The sequence below is a fragment of the Mus musculus genome, chromosome 8, assembly GCF_000001635.26.
Source record: "Mus musculus strain C57BL/6J chromosome 8, GRCm38.p6 C57BL/6J".
Classification (NCBI taxonomy): Eukaryota; Metazoa; Chordata; class Mammalia; order Rodentia; family Muridae; genus Mus; species Mus musculus.
The window spans coordinates 26,559,741-26,583,108 of record NC_000074.6 but is presented as its reverse complement, the minus strand read 5'-3'; the positions used below and the strand labels follow the sequence as shown (position 1 = coordinate 26,583,108).

Genomic DNA, 23,368 nt, shown 5'->3' with positions numbered 1-23,368 from the left:
GAGCAATTCGACAACAAAAGGAGATCAAGGGGATACAAATTGGAAAAGAGGAAGTCAAAATATCACTTTTTGCAGATGATATGATAGTATATATAAGTGACCCTAAAAATTCCAACAGAGAACTCCTAAACCTGATAAACAGCTTCGGTGAAGTAGCTGGATATAAAATTAACTCAAACAAGTCAATGGCCTTTCTCTACACAAAGAATAAACAGGCTGAGAAAGAAATTAGGGAAACAACACCCTTCTCAATAGCCACAAATAATATAAAATATCTCGGCGTGACTCTAACGAAGGAAGTGAAAGATCTGTATGATAAAAACTTCAAGTCCCTGAAGAAAGAAATTAAAGAAGATCTCAGAAGATGGAAAGATCTCCCATGCTCATGGATTGGCAGGACCAACATTGTAAAAATGGCTATCTTGCCAAAAGCAATCTACAGATTCAATGCAATCCCCATTAAAATTCCAACTCAATTCTTCAACGAACTAGAAGGAGCAATTTGCAAATTCATCTGGAATAACAAAAAACCGAGGATAGCAAAAACTCTTCTCAAGGATAAAAGAACCTCTGGTGGAATCACCATGCCTGACCTAAAGCTTTACTACAGAGCAATTGTGATAAAAACTGCATGGTACTGGTATAGAGACAGACAAGTGGACCAATGGAATAGAATTGAAGACCCAGAAATGAACCCACACACCTATGGTCACTTGATCTTCGACAAGGGAGCCAAAACCATCCAGTGGAAGAAAGACAGCATTTTCAACAATTGGTGCTGGCACAACTGGTTGTTATCATGTAGAAGAATGCGAATCGATCCATACTTATCTCCTTGTACTAAGGTCAAATCTAAGTGGATCAAGGAACTTCACATAAAACCAGAGACACTGAAACTTATAGAGGAGAAAGTGGGGAAAAGCCTTGAAGATATGGGCACAGGGGAAAAATTCCTGAACAGAACAGCAATGGCTTGTGCTGTAAGATCGAGAATTGACAAATGGGACCTAATGAAACTCCAAAGTTTCTGCAAGGCAAAAGACACTGTCTATAAGACAAAAAGACCACCAACAGACTGGGAAAGGATCTTTACCTATCCTAAATCAGATAGGGGACTAATATCCAACATATATAAAGAACTCAAGAAGGTGGACCTCAGAAAATCAAATAACCCCCTTAAAAAATGGGGCTCAGAACTGAACAAAGAATTCTCACCTGAGGAATACCGAATGGCAGAGAAGCACCTGAAAAAATGTTCAACATCCTTAATCATCAGGGAAATGCAAATCAAAACAACCCTGAGATTCCACCTCACACCAGTGAGAATGGCTAAGATCAAAAATTCAGGTGACAGCAGATGCTGGCGAGGATGTGGAGAAAGAGGAACACTCCTCCATTGTTGGTGGGATTGCAGGCTTGTACAACCACTCTGGAAATCAGTCTGGCGGTTCCTCAGAAAATTGGACATAGTACTACCGGAGGATCCAGCAATACCTCTCCTGGGCATATATCCAGAAGAAGCCCCAACTGGTAAGAAGGACACATGTTCCACTATGTTCATAGCAGCCTTATTTATAATAGCCAGAAACTGGAAAGAACCCAGATGCCCCTCAACAGAGGAATGGATACAGAAAATGTGGTACATCTACACAATGGAGTACTACTCAGCTATTAAAAAGAATGAATTTATGAAATTCCTAGCCAAATGGATGGACCTGGAGAGCATCATCCTGAGTGAGGTAACACAATCACAAAGGAACTCACACAATATGTACTCACTGATAAGTGGATACTAGCCCAAAACCTAGGATACCCACGATATAAGATACAATTTCCTAAACACATGAAACTCAAGAAAAATGAAGACTGAAGTGTGGACACTATGCCCCTCCTTAGAAGTGGGAACAAAACACCCATGGAAGGAGTTACAGAAACAAAGTATGGAGCTGAGATGAAAGGATGGACCATGTAGAGACTGCCATATCCAGGGATCCACCCCATAATCAGCTTCCAAATGCTGACACCATTGCATACACTAGCAAGATTTTACTGAAAGGACCCAGATGTAGCTGTCTCTTGTGAGACTATGCTGGGGCCTAGCAAACACAGAAGTGGATGCTCACAGTCAGCTAATGGATGGATCACAGGGCTCCCAATGGAGGAGCTAGAGAAAGTACCCAAGGAGCTAAAGGGATCTTCAACCCTATAGGTGGAACAACATTATGAACTAACCAGTACCCCTGAGCTCTTGACTCTAGCTGCATATGTATCAAAAGAAGGCCTAGTTGGCCATCACTGGAAAGAGAGGCCCATTGGACACGCAGACTTTGTGTGCCCCGGTACAGGGGAACGCCAGGGCCAAAGGGGGGGAGTGGGTGGGTAGGGGAGTGGGGGTGGGTGGGTAAGGGGGTCTTTTGGTATAGCATTGGAAATGTAAATGAGCTAAATACCTAATAAAAAATGGAAAAAAAAAAATTAAAAAAAAAAAAAAAAAAAAAAAAAAAAAAAAAGAAATGAAGAGGAGAAGTTGCCGGTGGTGGTGGGTAGCCTGTGGTTAAAGAAGGGGGAATATTAGTGCCATAATGGAAAATGTTGCCTTCCCTCATTCCTTTTAAACACTCGCCTGTGATGTATTTTCTGAGGATGTTGCCCTGTTCTTAGCTGGATCATCCCTCCTTCCAGGCACTCTGAGAGAGGGGAGAATTGGAAATGACCAGGAGGAAGTATCAGTCTCCAGGTGTGCCATATTCTAGAACTCAGGCTGGGCATGGTGGCCCATCTATCTCAGAGAGGGACACTCCCACCACCTGCTGTCTATTGAAGGGAAGTAGGGAATGCCTCTGTACCCCTGAAGCTCTCAGAAATCAGCCATGACTAAGTGCAATATGGGATCTGCATGTAAGAAGTGACCACCAGCCATTTTAAAGAGCTCTGGTCCATTCAGGAGGCCTAGCTACTATGTGGTGTGATCTTCATACTGCCAAATCCTCCCAAGGTAACCAGATTTTTTGGACGATGGAGTGGGTATAATCTGGTGATTCCACAAATCAAGATCGTAACAGCGCATGTGAATGCTGGATTCTCTTAGAAGTACATGGACAGCACATCCCTTGCAGATGTACATGGGGAGAGTGGGCTCATTAGCTTCCTTTTGCTGTAACTCACACTGTTCCTTGTGTCCTGAGAACCCAGCTGCTCATCTCGGTATCACTGAGTCATAAATCTGCCTTCCTGTATAGATCACTGCTGCTGGCTTCAACAATATGTTGTGTTCTCCAGCTTTGGGTCATCTAATAACCTGAATCCCTGGGCTCCAGCAAGACAAGATCATCTCCGCTTTCCTATGGGCTGATGCAAAGTGATGTCAATGCCATGGCTACACAGCCATGCAACACCACCGTTCTCACAAGTGCAGGTAAGCCCCACATACTGCCTGTTACTTTGTATCTGATGCCATTCTTTGAATAGCTGCTAGCTCCAACTCCACTTGTACTGATCTGCCTTTAGGCATGAAGATGTCATCTACTTGGCGAGAGAACTCACCAAGACTGCGTTTAGGAGAATTTGATGCCTTTGAGTTTTCTACATTTCCGGAAAAAAAAAAAAATCTTTGTCTCCAGATGTGTTTCCTTCTTACTTTCTCCGCAAATATAGCATTCCCAGCTTAAGCCTACCAGTGGTGGAGTGGAGGGGACAGACACCACCATCTTGTCTTCCCTTCACCCCTGTCCTCCATTTCCACACCAAGCTTGCAGGGTTTTTTAAAACCAGGGTCTGAGACGTTTTCCCCTTCTGTGGGTTGATACAAAGCTATGTCATGGCTACACAGCCATATAACAACACCGTCAACACCAGTGCCTCAGAGTCCAGCCGATCTCTGCAGAGGTCTTCTGTCTACTGCTTTGTGTTCCCCAAGCCCAGTGTGGAACAAAGTCCACGTGATCTTTTGTCTAAGGGAGTCTGTGGTTGGAAGGAGACTGGCAGAGTAGGAGGATAAGCCAAGGCAATCTGGAGGAGAGAAGTTAGTCATGATGACTGGTCAAGAATGCTGGAATGTGTGTGTGTGTGTGTGTGTGTGTGTGTGTGTGTGTGTGTACATGCGTGAAAGAGAGGGAGGGTAGGGAGAGATAGAGAGACAGAGAGTTAGAGAGATACACAGAGAGACAGAGACAGAGAAACAGGAGATACACAAGCACAGTAGGTGAGCACACTTATTCTGAGGACAGAGGAATGATTGTGTTTACTGTCACACTTTATCACTCTCAGCTCTATCCCCATGGGACAGGGTCTAGCACTGCACTTGGACCTAGGCTGTCTCTACCCACTACAGCTCTGGGGTCACAGCTGGGTGCATGACCTTGCCGGAAATTTTGCATGATGATTTGAACTTAGGTCCTGTTTGCATTGCAAGTGCTATTTCCTGTTGAGCCATCTCCTTACCCCAGCGGCTCACTGATCCAATAGAGCAGTGGATCTATTAACTCTAGAGAGTCACAGGCATTGTCCTCATGCATAGATGAAAAATCCTAAACAACCAGTCCAATGTACCAAATTAAACTGAGGATAGAGGTAAGACTCCACTCTTGATCTATCTGACTTCATCACGTTCTCAACTATACCATCCTCCAGTATGCAGAAAGGACATTATGTGCCCAGATCTGGAGTAGCCTGGCTGCACGGCTCGGGTAGTCTGACTCTTGGTAAGAGTCTCAAATGGGAATGCTACTGGACTAGTGATGAGATCCTACCTATAAAAATGGACACACACGCTGAGCTCTTGCTAGACCTTCCTAGACCTTGTTGAAAGCACTGTTTTAATGTCAACTCCTTCATCCTGCCCAGATGTGTTCCCATTTTCTGGATGAGGCCCAGAGAAGTTCAAAAAATAGCTATAGAACCAGGACAGTGGGAGCAGCATGACCATGGGATGGATCTGGGTATGCTCTGCTGTCCCAAGCCAATGCAGCATCCACAAGCTAAGTCTTTGTAAAAATAACTTCCTCAAGTAGGAAGTTCAGCGGCCAAATTCACTGACCATGGTACATGAAGCTTAAAATTTACCAACAGTCCCTGCCAAAGTCTCTAGTTTTACGAAAATTCTCTGCCAACAAGGATGGAGCCGAGAGGAAGTCAAAACTGAAATGACAGATGGTTTTAAATTATAAAAAGTATGAAGCCCACTTATCAAAAGTTACACAGTGTGGCAAAAAAAATATTTTTAAAGGGTGATTTCCCATCCTCTACTGACCTTAAGAAGAAATGAAAGAAGTTAAAAAAAAAAACAGAAAATAAAACTGAGAATAAGAGGACCGCCCAAGAGCAGCTGGATACATGGCTATGAGGTTAAGAGCGTCTGTTCTTCCAAAGGACCCAGGTTTGAGTTCCTACACTCACAAGTGACTCACAACCATCTATAGGTAACTCCTGTCCCAGAGAATCCGAAACTCTTTTCTGTCCTATGCAGGCACCAAGCAGAAACATGGCACACCTTCATGCAGGCAAAAAATATAAAAGGAGTTACAGAGACAAAGCTTGGAGCTAAGACAAAAGGATGGACCATCCAGAGACTACCCCACCTGGGGATCCATCCCATAATCAGCCACCAAACCCAGACACTATTGCATATGCCAGCAAGATTTTGCTGAAGGGACCCTGGTATAGCTGTCTCATATGAGGCTATGCCAGTGCCTGGCAAATACAGAAGTGGATGCTCACAGTCATCTATAAGATGGAACATAGGGTCCCCAATGAAGAAGGTAGAGAAAGCATCCAAGGAGCTGAAGGGATATGCAACCCTATAGGTGGAACAACAATATGAACTAACTGGTACCCCAGAGCTAGCTGCATATGTAGCAGAAGATGGACTAGTCAGCAATCACTGGGAAGAGAGGCCCTTTGGTATTGCAAACTTTATATGCCCCAGTACAGGGGAATGCCAGGGCCAAGAAGTGGGAGTGGGTGGGTAGGGGAGCAGGGCGGGGGGAGGGTATAGGGAACTTTCGGGATAATTGAAATGTATATAAAGAAAGTATCTAATAAAAAAGAAAACATGAGGAATGTCTCTGATATATTAGTAATATATGTAACAATCTCTGATAGCTACAAATACCATTTATCTTCTTGGTCCTATATAACACATGTTATCATAATAACAAATAAAGAGCAGAGACATAAAAAAAAACCCATACACATAAAATTTTAAAATAAGTCCTCCAAGGAAGTGGCAGAAATGAGATTGAATTAACCAAAAGTCACTTTATTAAAAGAATAAAAGCTAACCTACCCACCAAAAAGATCAATTAAATAGGAAAAACACCAGGTAGATTGTGAAAGACTATATCGGATCAAACACACATGTGTTGGTTTCCTGTGGCTAGAAAACCAAACTGCTATCAGTATAGTGGCTGAAAAGAACACAAATTCGTTCTTTCATAGTTCAGGAAGTTGCAAGACAGAGACCAGCTTTATTGGGCTAAGAAAAGTGTTGGTAAGGCTCCAGGAAAGATTCTATATCCTGGTGTTTCCAGACACCGGAGGCCTTTGCATCCCATGGTTGTATGCCTTGCCTCTGCCATCCTGTGCCCATTGACCTTTCTGCTTGTTATCAAACTCTTGAGCACACATACAACGTCCATCCAAATGACACAGAGAGTCACTCCAGCTCAAGATTCTCATCCGAATTGCAGCTTCAAGCCCTTTCGCCATCTAAGGTTAAGATCCACATTTCTTGAGAATCTGGATACAGATTCATTGGCAGGGGAGTGGGATTCAACCTACTGCATTTCAACTACAGACTTTCAAATGAAATACTTACAATGTTAACCTGATGTAAATGTTAAATATCTCACTAGAGACAAGTAACCATGGGAGATGATGGAGTGATTAGCTTGGGTTGTGCTAGTCATTTCACAGAGTATGTGCCTGTCTAAAACATCACAGTGTACATCTTAAATATGAAGAGTTGTTAGTTGTCAGCTACCCTTTGGCAAAACTGAAAAAAAAATAGAAAATAATCAAAAAGTTAATTAAGGAAATATTACATGCAGCCTAATTCAAGTTAAGTTTGAATATATATACACACACACACACACACACACACACACACACACACACATATATATATATATATATATATATATATATATATACATATATATGGTGTTCTTCAAACTGGGAAATGAAATTGTCCAAAATTTAGTTAAGAATAGGATGAATATTTTGAGTAGAATAAAAACCCTCTCTTCTAGGACTTTGCCAAAAAATATTCAGGACAAGGTAGTTTTTCAGGCAAATTGAGCCATGTCTATAATGAAAATAATACATGGATTATATAAATTTCTCCATAGCATAAAATAATGAGGATATTGTCAATTCTAATAATGAAACTGCATAGAGTATCTCAAATATAAAACAAATATACAGAGCACTCTCCCTAAACAAAGCAAGGTATCATCAACAAATGAAAGTTTATTGAAAGGAAACATGTATCAGCTAGAAGGCTTCTTTGTACATGATTCTGAAAACCTTGTTTAACATTAGAGAATTAATTAATATAATTTTAAAATGTATTATAATTTATTACATTAATAGTTTAATTAAGAGGAAAACCAAACATGATTATCTTGTTAGGCTTTGGAAAGCACATTTTTATAAAAATCAGCATCCCAAATGAAAAACAATAATTTAGAAAATCACATTAGAATAATTTAGTGTTATTGTTAAGAGAAAAACAAAAGATCCTAGATGTGAGATACATTACGGAAGGATCCAGAGAAGTTCAATGTAAATCATGATTTTCTTTTAATCAACCTAGGAGACCCAAGTTAATAAAAATAATTTAATCAATGAGAATTTAGTAAGTAGGCTGATATAGGAAAACACAGACTCTGAGTGTGGACAGGAACCAACAGCAGCCTAAGCATGGAAACGTGCCACTCACAGATGCAAAGAGTTGGTGATAACTTGTAACTGTAACATGAAGCAAAGGGGACCTAAGAGCAATAAGACCGAGACAGAGAGGACCAAAGAAAGAAAGGAAGCATGAAGAAGAGACCACACTCTTGCTGTAAATATTTGTGTGCAAATGCCTTCCATCACAGCCTATAGACTTTAGAATTCACTAAAGTCCCAGGTGGATCATCCTGAGTTTATCTGAGAAAGTGAAGACATGAAACGGTTGATACACTTAGTTAACTAAAACAACGGGATTGGGTTAGCATTGGCATCTATCAGTCATATGCAATCGTAGTAATTATATATAGGTTGGTCGCTCTGTAGCACATCAAAGTTCAGTATGGAAGGACCTGGATTAAAATGCTGCTGTGAAATATGGGAGAACAGGTTTTAACTCTAGAGAGGGAGGAGACTCTTCCCAAGATCTTCTAGGAATCCGCCAAGGCTAAAGCCTTTTAAAAAGCCACCATTTGGCTACACAATACAGAAGTTTTCGACATCAGAAATCATCGCCAATAAAATCCATCCACAAGTAACAAACTGGAAATATATATTTATGTGTGATAGGCAAAGAATACAGCAATTATAATATGTAAAGAATTTCTACAAGTCAATAAGAAAAGCAAATAGTAACAAAATGTTTGTGTTTTATAAGAACATAACTAGATATCTAGTAAATGTAGGTAAAAATCTTCCATTAATGAAACGAAATTCATACTTAATTTGTGAGATCTCATTTTTTAAATCCACATACTTTCAGACAGGATATACATTGTTTGGTGCAACCATCTGGAAGGGCAATTGACTTATACAGCCAGGTTTTAACAAAAGCTTTTCCTTTGTCTTAGCAACCACACAGCAAACCACATGGGTTTGTATGCCCATTCCATGGAAATAGTCTTACAGGTTTGCCAAAATCCATATGCAATGTTAACTGGTATGTAACTTTGTTTTAATTAATTCAAGCCTGTGGGTTGAGGTCATTGTGTACGCTGCCAACATCTGATACTTCAAGAGTAAAGGCCAGGGAACAGCCCAGGAGTTAGTATACAATGACAAATTAAAACAGTGCTTTTCTTAAGAAGAAAACAGAAATTGTCTTTCTGTCATGACAAACCCCGTGTTCGAACATGGCTAAATGCTTCATTTGGCTGAAAATGATCTATCAGATATCAGAGATCACGAACTGAATTTCATATGTGTCCTGGTGCCCTGGTGATCTTCAGTAGTGCTGGGATAACTGCGGGCAGCAAGCAGCTGGAGATGTGTCTGGTGGCTGAGCACGTGCCCACTGTGCCCAAGGCCATGGAGTCTAATCTTGGGAATCCCAAGTCCTACTTCACTGTGTGTGTGAATGTAGTGCCTATGTCTGTGTGAGTGCATGTATGTGCTCGGGTGTGTGTGTGTACATGTGTGTGAAGGTGAGAAGTCAAGCTGGGTATTTTTCCTCAGATACCATTCCCCTTGTCCTTTTAGAGATGGGGTTTCTTCAGGCCTGGAGCTTGCCAAGTAAACTAGGCTTAGCTGTCCAGGGAGCCCCAGAATCTGCTGTCTCTGCCTCACCAGCACTGGGATTACAAGCTGGCTTCCAGAAGTTGAACTCAGGTCTTTACAGTTGTCTCCAAGTACTTTACTGACTGAGCCTAGATCCCCAATTGGCATAATCTATGCATTTACTCTATAAAACTCATTTTGGGTATGCATTTCAATAAATAACCACATTTTTTATAATTGATTTTTTTTTTTACACAATCTGTGTTTTATTGACAGGTGAACTTTCTGGAGCCACTGCAGATGCTATAATTCTTATGTGGTCTTCTATAAATTTAAGTTTGGGGGTTTTTCTCAGCAGCAACTAGAATTGATTGGCAATATCAGTCTTGATCCAAAGTTCAGAAATGAGCATGAATTTTATATATATCCTCTTCAAAGATGAAAATGGTAGGAATATATAAATTATCTTTCTCCAAGAATTATTGCAGAGTGCATCACTTTTATCATATAAATTGCTGTTCTATATCTTGATGTTCACTGGCTTTTAAATTAGTATCTAGATCCATACAGAAATGAAGGAGATAGGAGAGCTGGTCTCACACCTTACCATTTTTAGGTGCACAAGAGCACAAGCCAGTCACGTGCTGCACCGTGATGTTATAATAGTCACTAATGGTTTCTTAGGATTACAAGGGGACAGACAACTCCATCCCTCTCAGTGACATCATTAGCCCTTGGATATCATCCTGCAACATTTTGCCCATTTCAGGATGAGTCTGTGTAAATAGATCTATGGTACTGTCTGTCCTATGGAAATACAGCACACCCAGCCATGTACAGAAACAACACTACAAAAACAACATCTGGTATAGGCAACAATACTACTGGGTTACACACTTACCATATTGTACTTTAATCACTTCTTCAGAGTGGAATCCTACTGGTTAAAAAGTGTTTACTATAAATTACCATCCCAGCTGCGGCAGCCTGGTGAGCCTCCTGCTAATCAGGTGGCTTGATTAGTCTGCTAGTTAGTTTTAGTCAACTTGAGCGGAACTAGAGTCACCTGGGAAGAGGCAGACCTCAATTGAACAACTTTCTCCGTTGGACTGGTCCATGGGCAAGTCTGTGAGGCCTTTTCTTGATCAGTGGGTGGCTAGTGTGGGAAGGAAGGCCCAGCCCAATGTAGGGGGGCATTCTCAGAAAGCAAGCTGAGCAAGCCAGTAAAAAACAGTGTTCCTCCACGGGCTGCCCCTGCCCCTGCTTGGAGTCTAGCCCTCAGTGATCTGAGACTGAAGCCAATAAATCAAATAAACTGTTTTCTCCCCAAGTTGCTTTTGATCATGGAGTTTATCACAGCCAAGGGGACAAACTAATCCAATCACATGGTTCTCACTTGTATTTGACTGTCCTGCACACTTGCTTTCCCCACACTCCTCTCTGAGCTCTTTTGACACCAAACTTCTTTTTTTTTTTTTTGGTCCAGGGCCCTTCAGCAAAGATTTGATCCTTGCACTTTCAGGCATCTCAACCCAATTTTCTAGTGTTCAAAGACAAGATGCAAGGGGGAGCTTAATAGAGGCCTGATAAGGGAGCGATGAGCATGAATGCTTAGGATGGGTCCATGTTGGGTTGGTTCTTAAATAGTGAAAGGTCCTACAGTGCTCTAACAAAGTTAAATTTCTTCCATATTTCTGCCATATTGTCTCAGGCAAGCAGTATCTAGAGGTCAGAACAGACCTGGTACCCATTAAAGCAAAGGAAAGCCGTACTGTGGCTCTGGGTTCAGGCAGCAGCTAGCCTGCAGTAATGGGAGCACCCTGGGAAGAACATGCTGGCAGTGTCGATCAATGCATGAACAATCAGCATGCTGGAAAGAGGTGTGGCTATGTGGATGGGGCAGTTGAGGAAGGGTTTGGATAAAGGATGTGTGGTGGTTTGAGTGAGGATGCTTCCCTTAAGTTCATCTGTTTGAATGCTTGGGCTTCTGTTAGTGGAACTGTTTGGGAAGGATTGGGAGGTGTGGCCTTGTTGGAGGAGGTGTGTCACTGGAGGTGGGCTTTGAGCTTTCCAAAGCCATGTCAGGCCCAGTTCCTGCCTCTTTCTTGGTTGCCTGCTGCTTGTGGATCAGGATGTAATCTCTTAGCTACTGCTCCAGTGCTGTGCCTGACTGTCTGCCATCATGATCCCTGCCATGATGGTTATGGGCAAACACTCTGAAATTGTAAGCAGAATGCAACTTTAATTTTTTTTTCAATGCCTATTTTTAATGATGGTTCTTAAATGCTTTAACCTCCCTTGTAGCCCATTACCCACCATAGGTAGTGAAAAAGAAAAGATATGGGGAAAGTGGATTTGTTTAGAAATGGTTCTTTTTAGAGTAACTCCTGTCTGGGCTGTCTGGAAATCAGCAGTCCAATTACAGGTTAGCAGCAGCAGCAGCTTGATCCACTCACAAACACATCATGGATAGTATCAGCAGTCCAGTTCTGTAGAGTTGGGATAACAAACATGAATCAACAGCTGTGGTGCTATCTAGCAAAGACAGCCAGGGCTCAGCCTCTGCAAAAGTCAGCAGGAGGTACCTGAAGGAATGCTAGGAGAGTTCTTGGCTGTGTCTCTCTTATCGAAGATCAGCAAAGTCGCAAGACTAACAAGCATTGTACAGCTATCTCTATAAGCAAGCTATGCTCAGCCTCTGTCACTGTTCATCAAGTCCTTTTTATGCTCCCTCCAAGCATCATGTGTCCTCCATGAGTCTTGCCTCAGCACATGTGACTGTCTCAGTTGACATCACTCTGCCAATCAGCCTGAGTCCTTAGATGTGGTAAGAAACTGAGGCACACCACCAGAAGTTTTTGGTGTGTTTTTCTCTATGGAGTCCTAACAAATGCAGCTCATCTATGCAATGTCAGACAGGCCAATACATGCATGTTGTTAGGAAAGAACCCTTCATCACATGTCCTTTCACATGCGTGTTTAGCAGAACATCCTCTCTCCTGTGCCTGCTTCAGTGAAACCTTCCTTCACGAGTCTGCCTTAGCCTTTTACCTGTGCCCACTTCAGGAAAACACTCCTTCACATGTTTGCCCTACCAAAACACCATCCAACACAGCTGACTTTCCAAAGAACCCTTAAGTTTTCACTTCATCAGGCAACCAATTAGATGCTTTCTTTTAAAAATTGCCCTAGTGATGGTTCCTCCTCACAGCGATAGTAACTTGAAGACAGATTGCAACTTGTTGATCTTATGACTCAAGAATGCCTTATATTTTCTGTCAAAAATAAAGCATCTAGAATGTTCTAAGGATGAGCCTACAAGTAGTATCTGGGAACTACCCCAGAAGGGACTATTATTCATAGAGAGGCTTTAGTGGGACCCTTCAGATGCAGAAACACCAAAGGTATTGTGCACTCAGGAATGGAGATGGGTTAATAGATAGAGAAGCTCCTCAAACTTTGGTCCAGAGTCTTGATCAGGTCCCCCAAACAGAGAATGATAACCTAAGTGCCTCTTTGTTTAGTTAGAACCTCTCATGTAAGTTAGTGTGCTGGGTACTGTAAATGCACAGCCAAGCAGGACTTCGGACCTTTCAAGATCTTTGCAGGCATAAACAGGGATGGCTGAATGTGCACAGGGCCCCAAGCTTCCAAGTGTCCTGTGCTTATCATGTTCTGTTGTCACTGTCTTGAGATTCATAATAATTGTTGAGCAAGGAAAACCATTCTTCCATTTTACACAGGGTCTGCAAAATACAAAGCTGATTATAGCTGTATGCCATTTAGCTGTCCCCAGCCTTGCCACAAGTGGCCATAGACTTCTTGGTGACAGCTCTGCATGTGTCCTCTCTGTTGGCTTGTTATCTAGGACAGACAGCATTTCTCTATGGAATAGTTAACATTCTGGTGGAAAGTGGAGGTGGGATATAGTTATAGCTGAGTGACTTAGATTCCAAAGCCATAAATACCTTAAAAATTGAATCTATGTTGCTCCCCAGCACTCGGCACATAGCTGGTATTTAAAACATGTGTTCCAGTGAACACCACATGTACAGATAGAAAATTACCAGTAAATGGTGGAAGAAAGGCTGGTTTTGTATTTTTAAGGTGACGTGGGCCTCAGAAAAACTCCCAGAAATTGGAAGCTTGTAAAAAAACACTGTGCCGCCAGGATTGAGACTTTCTGCACGTGAAGTTAAGTTCCAGAAGAGTCTAGACATCATGAGACTGAGGCAGGCAGCAGCGGGGGATGCAAGAACAAAGAACCTATAGAGACACACTGGTATGTGGGCTGGAATTTCTCGAACACCATAACTTTGGAGCAGCCCAAGGGTTTCTGTTGGTCCTTTCCACACACGTACTCTCACAGGCTGTTAAAGTGACTTTTCAAAGTTGTGTTATCAAATATACTCTATGGGTAGGAAACTGAGGCAGATGGTGAGTTAGCTTGGATTGGGACTCTGGAATCAGATCTTTGGCCTCCTAGGGAGGGTCATTCAACAGCAAAGCAAGCAGCTTGCCCTCTCCATTTCTGACCTGAGGCATCTCAGTGGGTCTTCTCTGCTAGGCACAGCCTTCAAGAATATGCACCAGGCAGAGGAGTTAATGTCTCTGCAAAGACCAGCAGCAGGACACCGCTCGCTGAGTTCCCAATGACAAGGTGCATCGTTCAGCCTCATAGCCACCAAGCCTTTGGCTTTCAAACACAACCACAGAGCTTGTAGAGGGTTGGAGATCCCCGAGGGTGGCAGGTGCTCCGTATTAGCATAACATCAACTCTTGTCAAGCAGCACATTTGCTCATGCTGCTGATGGCAGAGCTCCCCAAAGTTTCAAAATATGCAAAACCGACTCACCAGCATCTTTACACCTGGTCGAACCTCTTAATGGTCTCTCTTCCCCCTCTCTGCCCAGCAGCAGGCCGCTCCACACAGCTTCAGCTTCTTCCCTCTCCCCTCGTCCCCCACCCTCCCTTGCCTCTTCTTTTGGCAGTTCCTTCCTCCCAGGCTTTCACGCACCAAGCCATTTTTTTTCTTCTTCTTCTGGAGTTGTCATGCACTGCTCCGCCTAACTGCTATATCTGAGCACGGCTGAACTAATGATGCAGCAATTAAGAGCGATTAGGGTTACTGATAATAAAGAGACTTCATAAACTTGATTAAATGCATTCATTAATGAACATGTTACGGGTGCTCCTGGCGGGGGAGGGGGGGTTGTGGAATGAAAGGTAGGAAGATGGGAAAAAGAAACACACGCAATAATGTCCCCAGTGTGACTCTGAAGATGACTAGGGGGCTGAGATAGTTGGCAGGAAGATCAGAAGTCCCTTGGGGTTTGGACTTTGAGGAAATTGAAGCAAAATTGCTACCCAGAGCACATCCTTCATTCTCCACACAGTTAAATGGAATTGGGACAAAGGCTGCAGGATGGAGGAGCCCCAACCATCACCTGAAATGCCTCAAGCTTGAGATGTTTTGATTGCCGCCTTCCTAGGGGCTGAAGCTGTTATTAATTAATGAGAGCGAGCCTTTCCTTCCTTTCCTTTGCCAATTCTTCCCGTGGGAACTAGGGCTGCCATTGCCTTCACATGCCTCAGTCCCCTCTGGCTTGCTGAAGTATAAAACACCCTACAAATGGAAAAAGACCCACCAGTTTTTGTTTTCAGCAAGACTTTGAAATTCTAGGGAGGCCAAGGACAGGGCCCTCAATCCCTACGCCACACCTAGGACCTGAGATACTCTTAGAGCTCATTTCCTTCAAAGGCTTAGAAATACTTCAACCTTGACCTGCACTTAGCTAGGGCAATCCAGAGAAGAGAGCTTTCCAGCTCTCTCTATGATCTCATGGCACATGGGGAGTCCAGGTAGTGCCCACAACCCAAGACTACACATGTGCAAGGGGAGATATGAAGCATCCGAGGAGTTTGGGGTGCAGCCCAGTAGTACAGCACACAGTATTATGCAAGGTGCTGGGTTGGATCCTCGGTAACAGTCTTTAAAGGAGAAGTGGGGGGTGTTCAAGTAACCTCAACACATTCCCAAGCATACACTTAGCTGGAGCACACTGCATGCAACACACTCTACTGAGATACCAGGCTTGCCAGGCGACCTCCCAGCCAAGAAAGCCATTAACCTGCCTCTGGTTACTGGTAATTCCAAGCAGTTAGCCTAAGTGTCTTTCAAGTCAGCCAATTAATAGAAAAGGCAATTGATAATGTCTCTTTCTTTTGATTTCAGTTAATCTAAATTAGCACACGTAGCATCCTTGTTCTTCTTCAAGCCCACTCCGGCCTCACCTTGGAGAAACTTGGTTACTACAGCCTTCTGCACAAGACTGCATGGTCCTTGTATGTTTGACTGTTCCCTAGGTGGGATTTTGCAAGTGAAAGGCTGGAGTGAGATATTGGAACTCCTTTAAATTTCCCCACAGCCATCATGTAACACTGTGTCCCTTAGATTTGTAAACATTGTGGTTGGGTTGGTAAAAGAAGGTGTGATTTGTCAACAATGTTTAAAATGAAAGCCTTTAATGTCATTGCTGTACCATGGAGGTTAGACTGGGATTGGAGGGGCTCAGAACCAAAAGAAACCCAGTCTCAGATTGGGGATTTTACAAGAGGAAGCCCTGGATTTTCAGGTTGGATGCTGCTTTGATTCTACCCTGCTGTATCTCTTTATCCGCATCTCAGTTATGTTTTCCCGTTCCCTGCCTCCCAGAAAAGTTAATCACAATGGAGGAGAATCCAAACCATTGTGAAAGCTCCTCTTTAAACTGTGAGGATATCAACAGATCATGGCGTGGGGTTGCTTTGTAGGGACCACCAAGGACCACCATGATACGGGAACAACTGGGCTCCCTGTGGTAGATGTTAGGGACTCTGGGTGACACTGAACTTCCCTAGCTCACTAGTGGGGAAGGGTCTGAGATTCTATGACCCTGACTGGTTTGCTCACCCTATGTCTATTCACTGCAGCAAGATGTCTCGAGGGTTAAATGGTCCTTGTTTTAGGTGTTATCTTAGGATTTTACTGCTGTGAACAGACACCATGACCAAGGCAACTCTTATAAAGGACAACATTTATTTGGCGCTGGCTTACAGGTTCAGAGGTTTAGTCCATTATCTTCAAAGTGAGAGAAAGGCAGCATCCAGGCAGACATGGTGCAGGCAGAGCTGAGAGTTTTACATCTTCATCTGAAGGCTGCTAGTGAAAGATTGGCTTCCAGGTGGGTGGGATGAGGGTCTTACAGCCTACACCCACAGTGACATCTTACTCCAACAAGGCCTACTCCAACAGGGCCACATCTTCTAACAGTGCCACTCCCTGGGCCAAGCATATACAAATTATCTCAGTGGTGTTCTGAATGAGTTAGTGTCTAATTTTAATTGTCAACTTGACACTCCATACATAGAATTACTTAAAAGGAAAACCTCAAGTGAAGAATGGCCTGTGGGTAGTGTCTTGATTATTAATTGATGCTGGAGGGCCCAGTCCATTTTGGGCAACACCATCCCTAGGCAGGTAGTTTGGGACTGTATAAGAAAAATATCTAAGCATGGTCAAATGATCAAAAAAAGTGTGTTTCTCCCTCCTTCATTGTCTTTCTTTGAAGTTCTCATTTAGGTTCCTACTCTGACTTTCTCAGGGACAGACTGTGACTCGGAAATGAAGCCAAACAGACACTTTAATCCTCCAAGTTGCTTGTGTCAGTGTGTTTTATCACAGCCACAGATATCAATCTAGAACAGTGATGGAGATGAGACTCACCCTCATGAAGGACACTAATATCTAGGAAGAATGAATGAGCTAGTAAGTGAAGCATACTGCATTTAAAGATAGAGAGGGAGGCACTAGAATAACATCTTTTAAATCATTTATACACTCTAACCAAAAAGTTCCATTTCTGAAAATGTCACCCTGGGACAGAGATTATAAACAAGATGTTAATTGCAGCATTATTTACAACTGCTGAAAAATTAGAGATAGCTTGAGTCCAGTGGTGGGGGATTTTTTTTTTTTTTTTACACAATTTTGGGTTAAATCGATCCAGTGGAATATTATATAATCATTGAAGATCATGTTTTCAAGTAATGTTTTAAAGACATTTTTAAATACTCGGGTTTGGACCTGAAATGGAAGCAAACAAGTGAAGTACAAAGATGTATATCAGGTTTTAATATCTATCGTTTATATTTTATGTTGACCACTGTGACTTTTGTACCATCTCAGCAGTAGAGCACGTTCGTAAGTGCAAGCAGGCAGTTAATCCTGGAGATGACCTTCCTACTACCTATGGTCCTTTAGAGCACTGCCTTCCAGCCTGGAGGAAGCTGGGCATGGGAGGAGATTGACGAGGGCAGGGACCCCTCAGAAGTACTCCATGAGATGATGGTTGAAAAGCCAGGTAGGGTAAGAGGGACAGGCTCTCACTTGGGTGTGGCACTGGCAAAAAGTCAGGAAGACGTGAATGCTGAGTGCACTCCTTCAATCCCAGCCTTCCAGGGGCAAATGCAGGTGAATGCCTATGAATTTGAAGCCAGCATGGTCTGCACACAGTCCAAGTCAACAAGGACTGCTTAGTGAGGCATTATCTTAAAGAAAGAAAGAGGGGGGTGGAGGGGAGGCAGAGGGAGGAACTCCTGCATGTGAGGCAGAATAGACACCTGGGAAGCAGAAGTGGGGGGAAGGAGGAGGCGGGGGAGAAACTAGGGAGAAAATAAAGGTCCTGGACATCACACCGTGTAAGACCCAACCTCTTCACTAGTTCCTAGATCCCACGTTTCATCACCTACCCATTGCCCATCAAGTTAAGAGCCCATGAAATAGGTCAATGTGTTGGTGAGGCCGGAACCTTCATGCTCACCCCAAACCCTCACCTTTAAACATTGTTTCATTAAGGATGGAGCCTTCAACACAACCTGTAGAGGAGATTCCAGGTCCACACAAATACAAGCCTTCAGGATTGGTGAGAGCATTCATTCCCTGGGGACTCATAACCCACAGCTACCCATTCCTTACAAGGCCCCAGACAACAAACCAAAATGTGACTCCATTAACTTCACCCTGGGGAACCAATTAGTTCACTGGGATTACCCACAATGCATGGGTAGAGAGGCTACTTGCAGAAGCATTCCAAAGCTCCACACTAGCAACATCTTCATACAGCATGGATGATGGCTTCCCTATAGCTTCATAGATGGAGTCCCTGTCAATGAACCTTCCCCAGCCTAGATACCCTAGAAGCTCCTAAGTTCTGAAAGTTTGTGTGCATTTTGGGCAGATTCTCACTCACAAATGGCTAGGAAAATGACTGGACTCTCAGGTGAGGGTCTAGCTACCCTTTCCCTCCCCCAACCCCTGCCTTTCTTTGCCGAAACAACACCAAACAGCAGACCGGCTTGGGATTGTCACCTGTAAGCAGATGGGGCTCGAAAATGTGGCTGTTTCGCTCAGAGACCCATATTCTTTTACAAGGCTGCAATGGAAGGTGGAGAAACACTGTGTGGCTCTGTCTCCAAACTTTGGCACAGCTCAGCTTCTTCTAACTTGTGATGGCTTTAACTAATACTCCAAGGATTTGAAACATGTGGCTAAAGCTGCGTATGTCAGCATGTCTTATCAAAATGACAGTGTCTCTAGGCCAGTTTGATCCTACATTTCCAAGGTGCAGGCTGGTCCTTAGTTGTCCCAGTACCAGCCCTGAGACATGAACTTCTGAACATCTGTGACATGTTTTTTTCCCACTACTCCTCACGTAGTGCCTTTATTGCTGCCTGTTTTCATGCAGGGAGATCTGAGACATCTCTTTAGGCCAATCTTACAACTCAGGAGGGATGGAACTCTGTCTTAACTTTCTCTATGCTTCTAGATTGGCCTCTCGTGTTATGAAAGCTCAAAACTAGAAGGCAGATGTAGGCTTGATGCTACGCAACTCTGCCTTTTATAGGTTGTAAGATAGTATCAGAGGCATTCAGTGACTTGTCCAAAGCAGCTAGTGATGGATGAAAAGAGTTTCATTCATTCAACAGCTATTTAGTGAGCCACGTTTTCTGTCTTCAAGAGCAGGCATTCATTTGCTAATTGAATGAATGATCTATTGACTCCATCTCTGAAGTGGAAACCATTTTAACTGTAATGGATGTTTTTAGTACCAGTTACTGCCAGGTAGTCAAAGTCCAGTCATGGACTTCCTTCTTCATATGCATTCTGACACACAGGGTTAATACGAACTTCAACGAATGGCAAGGTAAACACAGAAGAGCCTCAGCATACATAGTATGGCCACACAGAAAGAAAGTAGCAGAACTAGACTTCCAGTCCAAGGTCAGTTGCTGTTTATTCTGGGCTCTTGCCCCTCCCTATACAGCAAACTGCCCTGTGCTGAGATGGAGGTGGAGTCTCTCATGGGTATATTGCTTTCAAGGTCAAATGCTGTCTATTCTTCATCCACTCTTTAAGGCTCTTGCCAAGAATATCTTTAATGTAATATGCTGCTATGAGCTGTCTTACAGTTCATCTTCTTCCTTCTCAGGGAGACCTGATATTTTGTTTGGAGTAGGAAGCAGGTAAGGCTTATTTTTTTTTTCTACAGTGGCTTTGCACTTTCACCAATTAGATCTGCAGTATCAAAAACAACAGCAGCCAGCCTGCAGAGGGAGGAAGACAGAGAGAAAATTCTATCATGTCAGAATAATGAGATCTGTGATTTCAGCACTTACTGGGTCAAAGACACACACAATGTGTTATCTGTAATGCTTTCCTCCTGACATTTGGGGAAATTGCATTTATGCAGAGGACACGGGGCACTGGAACGTGGTACTCTACTGATGTCACTCATGGTTGATAGACTGCAGACTCCTGCTCGAGCCTGAGGCCTTGATATTCCTGAGGGAGGCTGAGCACGCCCCAGCCGGGATATGGTGGGAGCCCCGAGGCCCTTCTGTGCCCACTGCTTCTCCTACTGTAAGAGCAAACAAGAATCCATGCGGGGAGACTCTTGGTTAGTTTGGTAATGAAGGACAGTCGTGTAGCAGTTAATGTTTGGGACATGTTCCTAGACATACATTTTAGGTGGTGTGAGGATTTTTTCATGTGCAGTATGCCCTGACTCAAATGGAGATGGTTATGATGTGGTAGATGATGTCATACAGGACCCATCATGTACAGCACCCATGTTTGCCTGAAGTGTTGTTAGGTAGCACTTGTACATGCAGTAACCTATGGGGGCAATTCTAAGTCAAGGAAAAAGTCCTCTTCTAGGCACCATCTTCCTGAAGCCTCTCCATTCTAAGATTCCCAGCATCAGATGGTTGGGCTAGCTGCTGGCTTCTTTTGGAATAAACATAGATTTCTGCTGCAGAATCCAACTGCTCTTTCTGAGACCCAAACACAGAAGCCCATGAGCACCAAAAGGAAGAAGCCTACCTCTGAGATCAAGGCATCGAGTTTATCTCTCCCTTCCTTGTTCCTCTCTCCAGTCTCAGGACTGTCCTTGTCTGTAGTGGTAGGGATAAAGTGATGGATTACCCTGCCTGAGATGTCTTGTGTAGTTTTACGTTTAATCCTGCCATACAATTAATCAACTGATAAGACAGCAAGAGAAGCAAGCAAGCACATGTGCTCATGCACACACACACACACACACACACACACACACACACACACACACACACACACCCTGGACATAACAGTTCATTAGATTTCCTTCTGCTTTTAACTTGGGAAGGTTTCTCACCTAGTTTTATTTGAACCTTAGCAGTTGTTTAAACAGCAGCTTAGTACATCCCAAATCTACCACAGTCTGATATTGTCCACAGCAATTAAATGAAGTGGTTGTAACAATGACTAGCTCTCAGACATTGTTAGTGCAGAACCACTTTCCACATGAAATACCCAAACCCAGTGCCAAAATCCAATGGGAAGAATAGACTGTCTCCTTAGCTATCCCTGACTCTACTGTTTGGTCAGGTTGGTATAGACATTGATACAGTAGCCTTTTAGGCACAGGATGTGCAATGTTCATCTAGAAAGAATAACCCCACCAACCCCAAGGGAAAACCGAGCAATCATGCAAGCTCATGTGAGTACCATTATGGTGCTCAAAACCAAAGTGCAGCTCATCAAACTCAGGCAGTTCTTAATAACAAAAAAGAGAGGATGTGAAATTGGGAGGGTGATGGATGAAGGGCACTAGGGGGATTTAGAGGGGCATAATGAAAGATGAATATGATCAGAATATATTGTACAAAGATATAAAAAGTTTAAGAAGAAATTAAAATATTCAAAAGAACAAAACTTGGAGAAAAATCCAAGTGCAATCAGAATTTTGTAATGTGGGGTGCTAAACCTAAAATCCTAAGGAGAGACTCCTCAAATATCTGGCTGTGGCTGGGTCCCAGAATCCAAGATTTATGACAAATTTAAGGTCTAGACTCATGTTTAGGACCTGATCTGGGCTGGGGGACAAGAGCAGGATATTGTCCTGTTGATGAACTGATGGCAAACCTTCAATTCTTTAGCTCTTCAGAAGCCATGTGAGATCCATGGAGTTTTGAACTTGCTATAGTAGAAGCTGTAGGGAGAGAGGGAGTCTTTTATACAGTGGCACCCTAGACTTATGGAACGTGACATCTGCTTGCTTGGAACAGATTACTCATCTCAGAGCTGCAGCATCTATCTTGGTGTACAGTGCACTCTATGAGCACAGAGTCTGTCCTCATTCTTAAAAGGAGGATTAGAATTGGTGGTTGCCATTTAGAGATATTTCCCAGAGGGTGTATGGCTTCTTGCTCAGTTCTTCTCATCTTCTCAATAGCAAGTTAGTTTTCAAAACTTGCCTGGATAAACTATATCTCTTCATACTGGTGTAGAATCTAAACTTTCTGCATGGCTCAGTACAGGCAGTAGAATGTGACAAAACGTGACCCTGTATTAGACCTAGTGGCTTCTACCCCTATGTGTTTCTTTGAGTTCTCAGAAACCAGGTTGGAAGTCTACATAACTTGTAGAAGACTCCACCCGGAGAGACCATATGGAAAAGTCATGTGGATACCTGATCTATCTGTTGGAAAGGTCCAAGATCCTACCTTACTCAGCTGAGTCCTGCACTCCTGTCTTCTACCTCCAGGCACCAGATCTGTGTATGAGCTTAAAAGGACCTTGCAGCCCATTCCAGTCACTAAGATGACTACAGCCCTAATGTGACCCCAACGGTCACAGTGGAAAGAACAACCACACTGCGGAACCCTACCATGCTACCAATTCATAAAATAGTAAGTAAGCCATTACATGCTGTCATGATTTGTTATATACCACCACGATCAAAGGTAGATCTCCAAATTCCTGTTGATCTGAATGGATGATTTCTGAAATCTACAGTATGCTTGTGGGACCAGGCTGAGAAACTCTCCTCTCGAACCCAGCTAATGAACCCATCTTCCCATTCTTCCATCTTCTTAACCATAGACTGAGTTTCCATGATACAGAAACATATGTCCTTTAGTAAACACTGACCAACAAGAGCCACACACAGGGTTGGGAGCGATGGCATGATGCAATGGATAAAAAGGATACTATGTAATGGTAGCAGTGATGGCGGGTCATGTTTCTATCTCTAGATTATGTTCCATCTCATCTGGAGCTTGCCCATGGAGTGATGAAGGTACCATTTCGGCACAGCAGAAAAGGTGGATATTGAGAGCTCAGCCCTCCTCAGACTGAAACCAGCTCCCGGAGGGGGTTCCCTTGATGATGATGATGATGATGTAAAGTGGACCTCCTGTCCAGCAGCCGATCTTTCCGGGCAATTATTTGGAAGTAATGAAAGTGAATGCATGACATTTAAAAAGAAACCCCTCTGTCAGCAGGAACGCCGCCACAGTCTCCGGCACCTCAGAGAATACACTTAGCTTGAAATAATGTTCA

General features: G+C 43.2%; 1 long non-coding RNA gene across 1 annotated transcript; it reads left to right on the top strand.

Moving 5' to 3' along the window:
• The first annotated feature begins 3,246 nt into the window (after nucleotides 1-3,246).
• Nucleotides 3,247-23,359, top strand: Gm39149. Its single transcript, XR_870276.3, has 3 exons — nucleotides 3,247-3,415; nucleotides 22,572-22,716; nucleotides 23,062-23,359. It is a non-coding gene; the product is annotated as a predicted gene, 39149 (long non-coding RNA).
• Nucleotides 23,360-23,368: the final 9 nt, after the last annotated feature.